Source organism: Acinonyx jubatus, chromosome D2 (assembly GCF_027475565.1).
Source record: "Acinonyx jubatus isolate Ajub_Pintada_27869175 chromosome D2, VMU_Ajub_asm_v1.0, whole genome shotgun sequence".
Lineage (NCBI taxonomy): Eukaryota > Metazoa > Chordata > Mammalia > Carnivora > Felidae > Acinonyx > Acinonyx jubatus.
Window position 1 is genome coordinate 8,597,331 of NC_069393.1, and position 12,157 is coordinate 8,609,487.

A 12,157-nucleotide genomic window follows, 5' to 3' on the forward strand; every position below is an offset into this window, starting at 1 on the left:
CCATTCATCAGTTGCTGGACTTTTGGGCTCTTTCCATAATTTGGCTATTGTAGATAATGTTGTTATAAACATCAGGGTGAATGTATCCCTTTGAATCATTTTTGTATTTTGGGGGGAAAATACCTCATGGTGCAGTTGCTGGATCATAGGATAGTTCTATTTTTTAAGTTTTTGAGGAAACTCCATACTGTTTTCCATAGTGGCTGCAACGGTTTGCATTCTCACCAACAGTGTAAGAGGCCTCCCCTTTCTCTTCCCTTTCTCATCCTTGCCAACATCTATTGTTTCTTGTGTTTTTGGTTTTAGCCATTCTGACAGGTGTGAGGTGCTATCTCATTGAAGTTTTACTTGTATTTCCCTGATGATGAGTGATGTTGAGCATCTTTTCATGTGTCTGTTGACCATGTGTCTGTTGGATGTCTTTTTTTGAAAAATGTCTATTTATGTCTTCTGTCCATCTTTAAACTGGGTTATTTGGTATTTGGGGGTTGAGTTTTATAAGTTCTTTATATATTTTAGATACTAACCTTTTATCAGATATGTCATTTGCAAATATCTTCTCCCATTCTGTAGGTTGCCTTTTAGTTTTGTTGATTGTTTCCTTCACTGTGCAGAAGCTGTTTATTTCTGTTTATACTTTCTCACCTCCCATTCACCTTTCAACAGATTTCTGTTTATCACCCATGCCGCTCACTTCATATAACTCTGTTAAAATAATGGTCTTCATACTATATCATCTTTTCACTCCTTATTTTACATGTTATGTTTTAATAATGACCATATTCTAGAAATGTTGTTTCCTGGTTTTCTATTTTTATTCTATGGTCACTGCTCACCAGTTTCCTTTGTTCTACAGGTGTATATGTTCCTTAGAATTGCATTTCTTGCTCTGTGTGCTTATTTTATTTTTTAGTTTTTTTGTTTACTGTCTAAGTCTGTTTTTCAGAAATCATATTCGTGTGGGTGACTCTCAAACCTGAATCTCCGTCCTAGAACTCTCTCTGGTGAGTTCTGTATCCAACACATTCATTGGAAATCATTTAGCAATCAACATAAATCACCAAACTGATTATGTTACCCTGCTTCCCTTTTTCAAAGTTCCCTATTACTTGGGATTTTCTCTCTCTCCCTCTATCTCTCTGCCCCTCCCTGCCTCTCTCTCTCTCTCTCTCTCTGTCTCACTCTCTGTCTCTCAAAAAATATAAACTAAAAATAAATAAATAAATAAACATACAAATAAATAAATGAACAAATTCCTTCTCATTTTTAAAGCTCAGACTATTTCACTTTCTTTGTAAGTCCTCAGAACTAACCTCTCTGCCTGATCCATGACAGGATAGTAATGATTTGTTTCTTTGCATATTCATTGTACCTGTGCATGGCACAATTTTATGCTGTAATAATTTAATTTTCCTGCAATAATTGATTTACATATTTATTGTATACACACATACACACACATACATCTTAACTATGCATTGTGAAGGAAGGTACTAAATTGATCCCTTAGCACCTAAAAAGGCCCTGACACCTAGTTGTGAATAAATGTGTATGTTTTGAATGAATAACCCTAACCATTGACCTAGAGTTTTGCCCTTAAGATTTTTAAAATATTTATTTATTTATTTATTTTTGAGAGAGAGAGACACACACAGACAGAGTGTGAGGGGGAGAGGGCAGATAGAGAGGCAGACACAGACTCTGAAAGGCTCCAGGCTCTGAACTGTTAGCACAGAGCCCGATCTGGGGCTTTAACTCAGGAACCATGAGATAGTGACCTGAGCCGAAGTCGGATGCTTGACCGACTGAACCACCCAGGCGCCCCTAGAGTTTTGCCCTTATGAAAGCAATACTGAATTCTGAAAATTTCAGCACTTTTGGTTGTAGTTCAGACCCTCTTCAGGTAAATTTTTGTGGGAATATGGCCAGCAAGCTAATGTGGGATGTTCTTTGAGAAAGAGAGGAAACTCGAACAGCAAGCTGTGGTGTTGAGGGCCAAGTTGGAACCCAAGGGCATTAAATAAATCTGGGTTAGATAAGGCCTTCCTCAGCATGGAAAGTTTATCAGATATAGAGGGCACCGGAAATGTGAGAGGGCTTTGCCAAAGGGTGGCAATCTAGAGGCTGCCAATAACATATATGCGTCATTTTGGAGTTATTGTCCCTCAGCTAATGGCTTCCTTATATCGTATGCCTCTATGAAAAACTTCTGGAGGCTGTGGGTCTGAGATGACTCACATCCTAAAGATTAAGTACCATTTCTAATGAACTGATGACTGATACATCATAAAATCAATGCTGCATCACAGCCCAGCTTCCTTCTTACAAATGTTTTGAAAGGACATTTCTTAAACTTTACCCCTTATGCCTAAGGCAAACTAAACTTCTCCTTTTATATTTTAAAATCTACATTAAAAATAAAGTATAAATTCAATACTGTTTTGTGAGTCATTTGCTTAATTTTATTAAAATATGGGCCAAAGACAAAATATGGGTCAAATATCTCATACTGAAAAAAGAGTATGAATGACATTTTATTTAAACTTATACTTTCAAAATCAAGGTCATTTTTTCTGGTAGTATGCATGAAGCTGTGATACTATAACTACAGTAGAAAACTCTTAACACTTCTTCACTGAAGCTACTCTCTGGATTAATTGATGCTGTGTGCCTCTCTCTAAAGTGTAAGGGCTGGTACCTACCTCACACTGAAACTTGTGATTAGAAGACTATGCCCTAAAGCAGATGCTGGCAAAAATGGACCTTAAAAAAAAACTTAGCCCACTGCCTGTTCGTGCAAATAAAGTTTTATTGGAACACATCCGTGACCATTTACTCACTTATTGTCTATGGCTACCCTTGTACTAAAACACTAGAGTTGAATTGTTGTGACAGAGACCTTCTCAACCTCGAAGCTAAAGGTATTTAGTATTTGACCATTAACAGAAAGTTTGTTATCCCCATACTAGAAGATTTCCACTTTGTGAAATGTATGAAGCAATTATGTTGTTCCTGATCCTTATCATCATGTTTGTTCTTGTAGATATTCATGTAGAAAATTCAGGATTCTAAGATTTCTTTACAATTTTCTCTGATTTTGTCTCTATGCCATGGGAACTGAAGCCTAAATTTGTAAACATCATATTAGAGGTTCAATTTTCAGACACACACACACACACACACACACACACACACACACGAATGCTCTGGAACTGTCATCAGTAGAAACATAGTCAATGAATGAGCTTGGCCTTCCATTGAAGATTTTTCAGACATTTTCCATTTTTACACAAAATATGGGTGTTTAGGCGTTAAGAGAAAAAGCAACTTACTGAGCCCTAATGAGTTAAAAAATTGCCCACCGATCTACCTGTGCTAAAAATAAGTTAAAGTTGGTTAATCTCAATTGAAGTAGAATTTCAAACTATAGATCAAATGTGTCTAAAGTTTACTTTCATAACAGGGAAATCAGGATAGAATCAAAATAAATTTAAAAATTATAAGTCACAGGAACCACCTGTAACAAGGCATCCAAAACTTATATATATTTTTTGTATTGTTGAAATTATCAGAAAATCATTAAACCTTAAGTCTTTCAAAACTTTTTATGGTTTATCTTTTCTAATTTACTATTAAAAAATCAGTATGGATCGACTCTAGATCATTTGAAGGTTTTCATGGATTTATACATTGTGTTAAATACTTAAAGAAAAAAATTACATAAAAGAACATTTCTAGATAGCATTTGTTTCCTTTCCAGTTTTTGAAGAACTAGTCATTTCTTTACCACCTCATGTTATTACTGATTTAACAGGATCAATAAGCTGTGGAAACATTGAAAAAGATGATATATAAACAACATTCTGAACTATATTTTTGAAAAATTTAGAAGAAAATTCTTACAGAATTGTTAAAAAGTCATCAAGACTTTTTGTCTTGATGTTTGCTTTTGTTACATTAGTGAAGAGTGATATTCCCACTAAATTTGCTAAACCTTATAGAAAACTTGGCGTAAGGGTGACAACTCTACAGAAATATGTACTACGAAGAGATAATGAAGAATTCATGTTCCTTATTAATCTCAGTGAAAGTTTCAGTCACGTACAGGAAGATGACATATACTAATGGACATGATTATTTTAAATTCAGGATAAAGTTGAAACTGTGGGGAGCAAAAGAAACAGACAAATCTACGTATGAAGAAGGAGGGTAAGGAGGAGGGAGAAGAGGGTGAGGAGAGATCAAAGTAAGATAAAATAATTTCTCAGTTGGGAGCCAGAGCTATTCCAGTTCCCACTGGAACAACAGAAATCAAGGCAATGATTTCATTGATGAGAAAAGATGAATTTGATTGATAAGCATGTTTACTGAAATTTTAATTTGTAAAAACGATAACCAAAATTGTTGTTTTGTGATATGTAAGTAAAACCGTTTCAATTAATTACTGGTATCATTTAAGAATTTGAAGGCTATATTGATGAAATTTCAGGGAATATTAATAGAATGATGGATCTTAGCGTAACTGGGGACTTTGTAGGTTATCTTAATCAATCTGCCATGCAGTACTGACAATACAACCCCATTTTTGGTTTAGCTCCTTAGACTGCATCATAGTTGAATAGGGAGTTTCCAAAGAGGAAAGACGAACTCCCAGTGGGACTAACTCCAAGTTAGAACACTTATAAGGAGAAAGAGAAATCAGATTCTGAGAATTCAAATATCAATAACAAACAGAAAGGACAGGAGCCATTTTTCAATAGGAAATAGAGCCAGGACTAAGAAAGTAGGCATATTTGAAACAGAGAAGAGAGACCCATCTCATTATCTTAAGGATACGCTGTGGCCGTGGCTCACATCTGTTACTCACTGGGCCCATGGACGTCTGGAAGTTTGGGGCTAGCTCAAGGAAACCTGGATCAGAGTGCCTACATGTTCTCTACATTACATTTCTGAAAAAATCACAGAGCTTCTGTTCTGATATTTCCAGTAGCAATTGGAAACTAATTTTTACTACTTTGTTAGGATGCTATTCTTTGTGTTCACCCCAAATTCTCACAATTCTAAACATGTATCTATCTGAAGGAGCTATGCAAAATAAGCTTGGTCCTTTCTCTGTAGGAGGACTTTTAAATATTAAATATTAACACTTAATGTTCTCCATATTTTTCATTTTTCAGGTTAAGTATCTTAATTTGTGTGTACTCATTTGTGTACATACTTCAGTTTCTCTATGTGTTATCTAGAAATGAACATGGTACAACATTGTTATTGGAGGAAGTGGGATTGTTACTTCCAAATTGGAGACTGTGCTCTCTTCCTATAATACTGTTGAAGGTTATAGCAGGTATTTTTAGGAGTCAGGCATCAGAATTGCTTCAGATTGAACTAATAGTAAACAATCAGTTACTGACAGTAAGCCTTATTCTCACACTGACATTGGTCAGTAAGCTAAGTTTCTTTCATCGTATACATACGTAGCTGACCATTTGAGCTTATTTTCTTGAGTCAATATGTAAAAAACAGTTAACAGTATTTGTTCACCGATAACCTGAGAATATTTAGAATTGTGATGTAGCTATTTAAAAAGTTAATGTGATGAAAGTAATTGAGGGCATTTTGTCTGGAGAAGTTGAGAGGATAATTTGTGTTCAAGTATTTAGGGATTAGTCATACGAAGAGATAGGAGAGGTCAAATTGCCTTTAGCTTCAGAGGATAAACTTGGTAACAGAATATCTGGGTTTAAATGCTTGTTCTGTTCTCTTACTGTCCTTGTACATTTGGGGAGCTTATATCCTCTCTGAATTTATTTGTCCTGGTTTGCAGGAAGGCAGTTAAAAAAAATGACCTCAATGTGTTGATGAAGTTCATGTATTTTAATTTGTTTAAGGTAATAGAAGTATGTTTACTTGAGCAAGTCACTTAGATTCTCTAAGCTTATTTTTCTCATCTGCTAAATATGTGTTCATTTATGCCTTCATTTCCCTGGTCACTTTTGTCTTCTGGAACAATAATCCTTGTCTTCTCAAGTCACAGAGACCTCCATGTTTCTCTAGGGTCTCTTTCTCTGCACTGTGTTGCAGAAACATCTTCCAGGTGACCTGAGATGGTGGCAAAAATCATGTCCTTTGCGTCCCTTCTAAATAGCTGTTTCATTTTTGTTTTCCTGGGTTATGAGTTTAAATCAGTGGGAAAAATATTCTGACAAATTTTACTAATTTCATGGACAAAAGTGGACATTTCAGGATTTCTTTAGTGCTTTATTCAAAAAACGTGCACTTAGTTCTTCATCGACCATGGAGTGTGCTAGCATAGATAATTTGGAAACGAATAGAATCTCTTTTCAAGGATCTTAAAACCCCAGGGTAACACAAAGACAAAAACAAAAATGGCATACACAATAATAAGTAAAATACAATGTGCCATATGCTAACTGGAATACATTACTTATAAAATTATTTGCAAAACGAGTGCCTCAATGATATCAATTGGTTGTCATGGAAGACATGGGAACAGTCTTCCCAGGGGGGTGATATACTTAATACTTGATATACTTGAAAGAAGAGTGGAAAGCATTTAATAAATGGAGAAGAGATGGCAAGTCTTCATTAAATCCCCCCCAATCTTTTCAGTCCGAATTTGTTGCCTATTCTTCTGTGTTTTGTTTTCAGATTTATGGTATCAATTATCCCTGATTGCTTTATAGTATGACTGTGTGGGTGACTAACCGTATCACTTCTCAAACAGCAGACTTGAGAGCAGGAACTGCATCTAAGATGATTCATCTTTGCCCCACTCTCCTTCAGATTCAAGTTTAAAGTCCTAATCTGTTCATGAATCTTCTGCCTTCTTGCCACATGCAGCAAAATCTGAGAAAATATTTATGAGATGAGACAGAAACTTGGTATTAAATTCAATAGAGGATGAAGGGTCAGGGAAGGATCGAAAGCATCAAATATCATTAAATTACAGGTCAAATCTCATTATAATATGCATGGAGTAGTTTGCACATTATCTGTGTCGTACAATATTTGTCGTGTTAGGAACTTCTTGAAATCCGATCAGCAATGGACTGTTGATAATCTTTTCACTAATTAGAGATGTTCACTGTTGTAGTATCTGTTTAACAAGGTTTGACCTTCACTAAACCTCATTTATGTGGATGTTTTCTACAAAAACAGACAGATGCTTATCGTGGTGTGAGAAGGTTTGAAAATGAGTGGGAATATTTAGCATCTGTGAAGGACTTAGGAGGAGAAGAGATCAAGAGAAATATAGGAACAATTACAACCTTCCCATTTATCTAACCTGTAGAGTTTAGGGAAAATGTAACAAATACACTAAACAAAGGGAAATTATACATCAGTGTCTCAGTAAGTCAGAAAAGTATACATTAGGTGAAAAAATTTGCTTACAAACCAATCAATAAAAATGTAGAATTTAGCACATTCTATCTAATACAAATAATACATATTAGTTTTGAATAATAATTAATACAGGGATATCATTATATTTTTTAAGGGAAAGAAGGTGTGATAGGTTGAGTAAGAGCCACCCTAATATATCAAGTCATGATCCCTGGGTTATGGAACTGTTGCTTTATTTGAAAAAAGAGTCTTTGCAGATGTGATCATGTTAAGGATCCTAAAATGATGAGATTATCCTGCGTTATCCAGGTGGACTAGAAATGCAAACCCACACGTCCTCCTAAGAGAGAGGCAAAAAGAGGGAACACAGAAGAGGCAATGTAACCACAAAGCCAGCGATTGGGGTGATGTGGCCACTAGTCAAGGAATACAGACAGCCACCAGTAGCTGGAAGAGACAGATTCTTTCTTAGAGACTTCAGAGGAAGTGTAGTCCTGCTGACACCTTGATTTTGAACTTAGGGCATTCAGAATGGTGAGAGAATAAACATCTGTACTTTCTAGCTCTCCAGCTTGTGGCAGAGTGGCTCCAGAGAAACAGTACAGAAGCTTTCTGAGTTTTATAAAGACAACATAAGGAATTACAATTAAAATCTAAACATAATTTTTAACTGCGCTGTATAATATAAACATGTAATGTCATAAACATTAAGACTTTGAAACCATATGTAATTTATTATATAATGAGAATATGATTATCAAAATATAAAGATGAAAAAACTGAAGTCTGGATAGAGGAAGCTTTATAACCTATTGATCTGAAATTAAACTCTGGACAGAGAGGTCTACCTTGACTCTAAAAGACATATTCTCGAAAAGTTATGGGTATGTTCAATATTATCAATTAAGTCATGTTTCAATTGTCTTGTGGCTAATTATGGCATTAAATGTGAAATACATTGGGGTGCCTGGGTAGCTCAGTCAGAAAGCATCTGACTTTTGATCTCAGTTCAGGTCTTGACCTCACGATTGTGAGTTCAAACCCCCCACATTGGGCTCCACGCTGGGTGCGAAGCCTACTTAAAAAAATGTCAAATACATAGATTATTAAATTTTCCCTAAGTGTACTGTATTGTCATTTGAGATTTATTTCACCACTTTTAGACATAATTGGAAACAGATATTTCCATTGTTTTGATCTAAGTTAATATTAGTCTTTCAAAATGGTACAAATTTAAATGGCAGTTATGAAATAAATGTCAACGAATTTGTTTTCTGTGATCTTACTAGAAATAACTTTCTCCCATAGTCTAAGATGATTCCAAGATGCCCAGTTATGCACAACGCAAAGGTTTGAAAAAAAGTCTAAAATGCTAGAGCTGATACTGCATGGGTTCCTCTTCAGACTGAAGCTGGGTGCCAAGGATAATGGGGTCACTGTGGTGGTACCATTGTGCTCTCTGTGTTTTAATCTTTCACTGATACAGGTGTATAACTTTTTCAATTTCCATTTCAATTTTCCAGTTGAAATTCAGTTCTATGTTAACTTTCATCTAGTCAAGTATCATTTTTACACGGATGGCATATTAGTCTGTGCTGGCTACCCTGACAAATACCAGACTGTACGGCTTAACAAAAAGTCCTTTTTTTCACAATTCTGGAGGCTCCAAGTCAGCAGGGTTTGTTTCTTCCGAGGTCTTTTTCCTTGGTATGTAAATGATGGCCCTCTCCCTGTGTCTTCACACGGTCTTCTCTCTATGGATCTGTGTCCTCATCTGCTGTTCTTATGAAGACATTAGTCATATTGGATTAGGGTCCACCTTCATGACTTCATTTAACCTTAATTACCTGTTTAACTACCCTCTCTCCAGGGGCACCTGGGTGGCTCAGTCGGTTAAGCACCTGACTTCAGCTCAGGCCATGATCTCACCGTTCATGAGTTCAAGCCCTGCATCGGCAGAGCCTGCTTGGGATTCTCTGTCTCCCTCTCTCTCTCTCCCTACCCCACTTGCAGTCTCTCTATCTCTCTCTCTCTCTCTCTCTCTCTGTCTCACACACACACACACACACACACACATGCAATCAATCAATCAAAACTGAAAAAAAAAGGATTAAATGAAAAAAAAAATACCCTTTCTCCAAATATAGTCACATATGAAGGAGGTTAGGACCTTAGCATATGAATTTTGGAAGATACAATTCAACCATACAGATAGTTACATTTATATAAAGAATATTTGTATTTGTGTTTGGTAAGAATACACACATTCAAGTGTGTATTAGTCATGAAAAAGGGAGACTGGTATCTATGGTTCTACCATGTGAAAAAAATCCATTAAAATTCAGTATATATTTTTTATCGCCCTTTATTATACAGATTATGGGAAAAGCCCAGTTCCAAAAAGATGATGATATTCTTCAGTGATATATTACAGAAGAAATATTGCAATCTTCATTCATTGCAAGGTATGAGCTGGTATTTCTTCCAAATGGGAGCAGAGAATTCAGATCAAATTATCCGCTGAATTTACAGTCTACTTTATGAGCAATGGGAGTTCCAACTGTGCTTCCCTTAGACTGGATGATATGAACAATGGTATTTAAATCCATTGACTTTTTCAGGTGTAAATCAAAGTTTTTAAAAAGAACAGGTCTTGACAACATTTCCTAAGCTATATGGTGCAATATATTAATAGATACTACATATTAATAATTTCAGTCACCAAATAATTTTTGAAATTCTAGTTGAACAAAGCTGGCATTTCTACATTGGAGTGTTCCTTAGAGCCTTTGGTTTTCTGATGTCAATGTAGGAGAATACAATATGGGACGTTTATGAAACTAATTTGATCACAGAACATTTTGTCAAAGGAGTATCTCATACAGCGGGAAGCAAGAATGATGGAGGGTCTCTTACTACATATTATCCTTCTCTCTGTTAAAACTTTATGGGTATTCATTTTTTCATTTATTTCACTAATTACATGATGTCTTTTATTGTTATTAGAATTTATATATATATATATATATATATATATATATTGTCATGCACCCCCTGACTTCAATGTTCAGTGCTGGATTTCAGATTTTCAACTATTTATAGGTTATGAAACCATGGGTGTAAATAACATCTCTGGAATGAGAGGGAGAGTGGGGAGCCTCTGACTGCACTTCTTGGGGCTGGGGTTGGGGGAGGCAGTTTATCCTTTAGCAGGATAGGCAGACTATGCCATCAGCCAGCTATGCAGAGGAGTGACCCAAGGGGCTGGCAGAGAGGCAGAATACTGCTTTATAAAATAATCATTGAGGCGCCTGGGTGGCTCATTCGGTTAAGTGGTTAAGCGTTTGACTTCCGCTCAGGTCATGATCTCACAGTTTGTGGGTGTGAGCCCTGCACCTGGCTCTGTGGCTCTGTGCTGGCAGCTCGGAGCCTGGAGCCTGCTTTGGATTCTGTCTCCCTCTCTCTCTCCCCTCCCTTGCTCGCGCTCTCTCTCTGTCCCTCAAAAATGAATAAAAGTAAAAAAACAAAACAAAAAACTTAAAAAAACTCTCATCAACTTGAAGAGATGCTATTACTTGGGCATTAGCATTATTTTTTATGCAAGGAAACTGGATTTCAAAAGAATTCTGTAATTGACCCAGAAGACCAGCAGCTGCTAAAAGTCACAAGCAGACTTCAAATACAAGGTTTGTGGTTTGGTTTTTTCCTTTGAAATCCTCACTGCTTTCAGTCCACTGCTAACTAACCTAAGATTTTGAACACGCTTCTAGAACCACAGAGTCACCGAGGTGGATTTTGGCTTGCTGAGTACGCTTCCCTTATCTTTAGAAAGTCTGTCTTGCAGTGAATGGTATTGTCTGTGGAGGGGTTCACCTAAGGTCACATAGCTAGTTAGTAAGTAAGCTTTTCCTACGAAAAGCACATTTCCAGACAGTCTAAAGAGTTCCACACTTCTACACAAAGAAATATTATCTAGTTATAAAGTGCTATATTTGCTAGGGAGCATTACAGTTCAAATTAATTATTTATTGTTTATGAATTTTTCTAAGTTTAAAGTTACAAAAGATCTTCAGATTCGTTAGCCTCAGTGAGTCATTACAGGTAAATTACATAAAACATAAAAATGTAAAGATACAAGATAGAAAAAATTTTAATAGGTGAAGGAGTTTTGTGATATAAGGACTGTAAAATATAAATTTTTTCTTCAAGGAAAAATGCACAGCAACTTAACAGAGATGAGAATATGTGCGTAAGTCCTCCTTTTCTAGCATAATTCTGACATATTCCTGTTTGTGAGCAGAATAGATAGATAACTTCTGTAAATGTCAGCTGCAGCCATGACTCATTATTGTTGCTTCAGTGGGATAGATATTACTGCTAGAGAAAAAAAGCCAGTATATTCATTAACCAATCTTAAACTTTAATTATACTATTTCAGAATTATCACTGTGCCTAAATTTCAGCCATAGTGATTAAGAAAGCAGTAGTATTTATTATTTATTATAATATTTTCCACTAATTTTTAAGATTAGAGTAGACCACATAAAGACTGTAATTAGCAGTATTTGTAAAAACGCACCAGAATGTCTCATTTGAGATCTAATTAAGACAATCCATAAGATAATTAATATAAAGTCACATTTTCGGTGAAAAAAAAGAGAGAAAAGAAAACCTTTCTCAGTTTGACATCTCAAAGCTGAAGCCATTTCAATCCTTTTCATCAAACAGCTTCTTTTGGCTAATAAAGACAATATTAAAAAACATGAGGTTTCACATTTATCCCCTTCTGTCT

General features: G+C 35.8%; 1 protein-coding gene across 3 annotated transcripts in view; it reads left to right on the top strand.

Annotated features, from left to right (window-relative positions):
* The window catches only part of LOC128312561 (uncharacterized), a 276,328-nt gene that overhangs the window by 129,180 nt on the left and 134,991 nt on the right, over window positions 1–12,157 (top strand). For all 3 annotated transcript variants that reach the window (XR_008292003.1, XR_008292001.1, XR_008292002.1), the window contains exon 2: window positions 9,742–9,830. The gene's annotated coding sequence lies outside the window, so the exon portion shown is untranslated. The remainder of the gene's footprint in view (window positions 1–9,741; window positions 9,831–12,157) is intronic.